The following is a 4,606-nucleotide window of genomic DNA, read 5'->3' on the forward strand; positions in this document are numbered from 1 at the left end:
GTGCGGATGGTGAAGGGAAGGCCACAGAGGTAATTACGTGAGCTGGTGCACCCGCCACCATAGCTAGCACCTCAACAAGGAAGACAGAAATCTATTTCAAAGTCCTTCAAGGACACCGCCCTGGGCAGAGACCTCTCAGGCAGTAGTTTTGTGTCTGAAGTTTCAGGCAGTAGTTTTGAGTCTGTGGTTTCAAACAGTAGATTTGACTCCGTGGTTTGAGGCAGTAGTTTTGTGACAGTGCTTTCAGGCAGTAGTTTTGTGTCTGTGGTTTCAAACACTAGTTTTGTGTCTGTGGTTTCAGGCAGTAGTTTTCTATCTGTGGTTTCAGACAGTTGTTTTGTGTCTGTGGCTTGAGTTAGATCCTCTTGGAGAAAACAAAAACAAACAAACAGTAGTTCAGTTGCAAGACTTTGCAGAGGAACAGAAAAGGCAGATGCAGGAGCTCATGCCAATGCAGAAGGTTGCAAAACAAAGACACTAACTGCTAAAGACATTCACAGATGTACTCAAAGAATCGTTGAAGAAATAATCTCTTTGGAAATCTTGTTCTTTTATTTGCTGTATAAAATGTTACTGGGTTGCATAATTGTAATTGAAAAAGTAAATTGTTGTAATTTTGTACAGTTGTTTTAATTATTTTGCAGCACAACAACATACATACAATAGAAACATTTTAATTGCCAGCATAGCACTACAGCCACCTGTAAATAAAACATGCACTCTGCAACAATCACACTACTGAGGAACAATGCTCTCAACATAGTTTTCAATCCCTACTGGACTCTCGCATGCGTATGAATTTACTGCAGTTAAAACCACGCTGTTAGCTCTCGAAACAACTACAATAAAGGCATGAACAGCAGAATTCAGAATTCTCTCTTACGTAATACCGAACGCATTACACCAAACCTAAACAAATCATCTGCTTTTCAAACAAACAAACAGGCTTCCTCCAAGGAGAAAGCCTTCTGGACAAATACTAAAAGAGCTAAAAATCCATTTAACAAACAAACTGAGGTCCCGGCCACCCGCCTAAACTTGAGCCATATTGAAGTTCTGGTGTCCAAATTATGAATGGAATAAATAAATAAATAAATAACTATAGCAATACCGCGCACACAACAATATTCTTCACATGGGAACAAACAGGGTTTAATGTGCGCCCTCATGTTCTGCGAAGGTAACCGATTAAGAAAATAAGAGACCCGTTTACAATGAAGTCTGATATGCAAATATTTTACCAATTTCAGCCAGTCGCATCGCTTTGTTGTTCATCACTATAAATGCTCATAATTAACCATTTGACACGTTTTAAGCTTTGATTCATGAGCGATTTTCAAAGGAATAAATGCAATTTTCTAAATAACTGCAACACGACAGGAAACTGTGGGTAAATAAATCAGTTAACTGACTTTCAAATTAAAATTGAAACTGCTGATAAAACACAAATACAGCTGTCACAAAAGTAGCCTTTTTCGTGCCTTCTTGGTAAATATAAAGAAACGTACCGACTAATACACTGTGGTATCGAAAAGCTAATTTTAAATTAGACCCGGTCTGTAAATAAATAACTGAACTAGAACAACGACTTCTTCAAGATAGGCCGTTGTAATTCCACTTGTAATCAACAGGCGACGCTGTGCGGTTCTCAGTTGAAATCCCCTCAAGAAACTGGGATAGAGAATCTATTAGCTTAACTAGAATGTTACTTTCATACAGAAGTGAAAACGAGGGAGTAAAGGTCTATGTTATGAAAGCAGGAATACCACGCGGTACAAGAATGCAACATTTCCCTGAAAAACATTGAAAAACATTTCATTTAATTATGATGCGCAGTTCTCCGCTGAACCGACAGAGGGCGATATGCCGTTTCCCTTTTTCACTCTTGATTTAATTCTGGCCTATCATATAGCAAAGTTGCAGAGCTGGGCTTATATCTTAAATTTATTGGAAGATTAAAATGAAAAGAAATCTCTCCAGACCAGCCAGGTCCCTAATTAAACTGGAAAAGAGACACACAGACAGATATCAACCCACAGAAAAGCACAGGAACGCACATGGCCACAAACACGCAGACACACAGCCCCAGACAAACACAGTCCAAAACACACACACAGCCTCAGACATACAAAGAACCTCAGACACAGAAATAGCCCCAAACACACACACACACACACACACACACACTCAGACACAAACAGATAAACAGACAGCCCCAAACAAACACACCCACACACAGCCCCAAACGCACACACACAGCCACAAACACAGCTCCAGACACAACCCCAGAGGCAAACACAGCTGAAAACATACACACAGAAACACACACAGCCTAAGACACACACAGTCCAAAACACACACACACAGACAGCCCAAAACACACACACACAAACACACACACACACACACACACACACACACACACACAAACAAACACATAGATAGCCCCAAACACACACACACAGTCTCAGACACAAAGAGATAAACAGACAGTCACAGACACAGCTCCAGACACACAACCCAAAAACACACACATAGGATCAGACACACACAAAGCACCAAAAACACATACAACCCCAAACACACACAGCCTCAGACGCACACACACACACACAAAAACAGAGCTCAAAACACACACAGCCTCAGCCTTGCTGTATAAAATGTTACTGGGTTGAAAAAGTAAATTGTTGTATTTTTGGACAGTTGTTTTAATTCTTTTGCTTGACAATAGCATACCTACAACAGAAACATTTTAACTGCAAGCCTAGCACTACAGCCAACTGTAAATAAAACATGCACTCTGCAACAATCACACTACTTCACAACAGTGTTTGCCACTCCTCCACAAGTAGGAGGAGTGGCAAACACTGTTGCAGCAGCAAAGGTCATTCAAAATGATCTAGACAAGATTCAGAACTGGGCAGACACATGGCAAATGACATTTAATAGAGAAAAGTGTAAGGTACTGCACGCAGGAAATAAAAATGTACATTATAAATATCATATGGGAGATATTGAAATTGGAGAAGGAATCTATGAAAAAGACCTAGGAGTTTTTGTTGACTCAGAAATGTCTTCATCTAGACAATGTGGGGAAGTTATAGAAAAGGCTAACAAGATGCTCGGATACATTGTGAAAAGTGTTGAATTTAAATCAAGGGAAGTAATGTTAAAACTGTACAATGCACTAGTAAGACCTCATCTTGAATATTGTGTTCAGTTCTGGTCACCTCGCTATAAAAAAGATATTGCTGCTCTAGAAAGAGTGCAAAGAAGAGCGACCAGAATTATTCCGGGCTTAAAAGGCATGTCATATGCAGACAGGCTAAAAGAATTGAATCTGTTCAGTCTTGAACAAAGAAGACTACGTGGCGACCTAATTCAAGCATTCAAAATTCTAAAAGGTATTGACAGTGTCGACCCAAGGGACTTTTTCAGCCTGAAAAAAAAAACCAAGGACCAGGGGTCACAAATGGAGTTTAGAAAAAGGGGCATTCAGAACAGAAAATAGGAGACACTTTTTTACACAGAGAATTGTGAGGGTCTGGAATCAACTCCCCAGTAATGTTGTTGAAGCTGACACCCTGGGATCCTTCAAGAAGCTGCTTGATGAGATTTTGGGATCAATAAGCTACTAACAACCAAACGAGCAAGATGGGCCGAATGGCCTCCTCTCGTTGTAAACTTTCTTATGTTCTTATGTTCTTACTGAGGAACAATGCTCTCAACGTAGTTTTCAATCCCTACTGGACTCTCGCATGTGTATGAATTTACTGCTGCTAAAGCCACGCTGTTAGCTCTTGATGTAACTATAAAAAAGGCATTAAACAACAGATTTTTTTGCAGTGTTTTCCGCAGACTTCAGAGTTCTCTATCTTGCGTAACAATGAACGCAATACGCAGAACGCCAAACCCAAACCCAAACAATTCATCTGCTTTTCAAACTAACAAACAGGCTTCCTCTGAAGAGAAAGCCTTCTAGACAAATACTAAAAGAGCTAAAAATCCATTTAACAAACAAGCTCAGGTCCCGGCCACCCCCCTAAACTTGAGCCATATTGAAGTTCTGGTGTCCAAATTACGAATAGAATAAATAAATAAATAAATAAATAACTATCGCAATACCACGCACACAACAATATTCTTCACATGGGAACAAACAGGGTTTAATGTGCGCCCTCATGTTCTGTGATTAATAAAATAAGAGACCCGTTTACAATGAAGTCTGATATGCAAATATTTTACCAGTTTCAGCCAATCGCATCGCTTTGTTGTTCATCGCTATAAATGCTCACAATTAACCATTTTACGCGTTTTAAGCTTTGATTCTCAGGCGATTTTCAAAGGAATAAATGCAATTTTCTAAATAACTGCAACATGACAGGAAACTGTGGATAAATAAATCAGTTAACTGACTTTCAAAATAAAATCGAAACTGCTGATAAGACACAAATACAGCTGTCACAAAAGTAGCCTTTTTCGTGCCTTCTTGGTAAATATAAAGAAACATACCGACTAATTCACTGTGGTATCGAAAAGCTAATATTACATTAGACCTGGTCTGTGAATAAATAACTGAACTAGAACAACGACTTCTTCAAGATAG

The 4,606-nt window shown here is 39.3% G+C and overlaps 2 non-coding genes across 2 annotated transcripts; both read right to left on the bottom strand.

Moving 5' to 3' along the window:
- Positions 1-941: 941 nt before the first annotated feature.
- LOC121326314 lies at positions 942-999 on the bottom strand. The gene has a single exon (XR_005951447.1). It is a non-coding gene; the product is annotated as a U7 small nuclear RNA (small nuclear RNA).
- Positions 1,000-3,951: 2,952 nt separating this feature from the next.
- LOC121326312 lies at positions 3,952-4,009 on the bottom strand. Its single transcript, XR_005951445.1, has one exon. It is a non-coding gene; the product is annotated as a U7 small nuclear RNA (small nuclear RNA).
- Positions 4,010-4,606: the final 597 nt, after the last annotated feature.

Source organism: Polyodon spathula, chromosome 13, assembly GCF_017654505.1.
Source record: "Polyodon spathula isolate WHYD16114869_AA chromosome 13, ASM1765450v1, whole genome shotgun sequence".
Lineage (NCBI taxonomy): Eukaryota > Metazoa > Chordata > Actinopteri > Acipenseriformes > Polyodontidae > Polyodon > Polyodon spathula.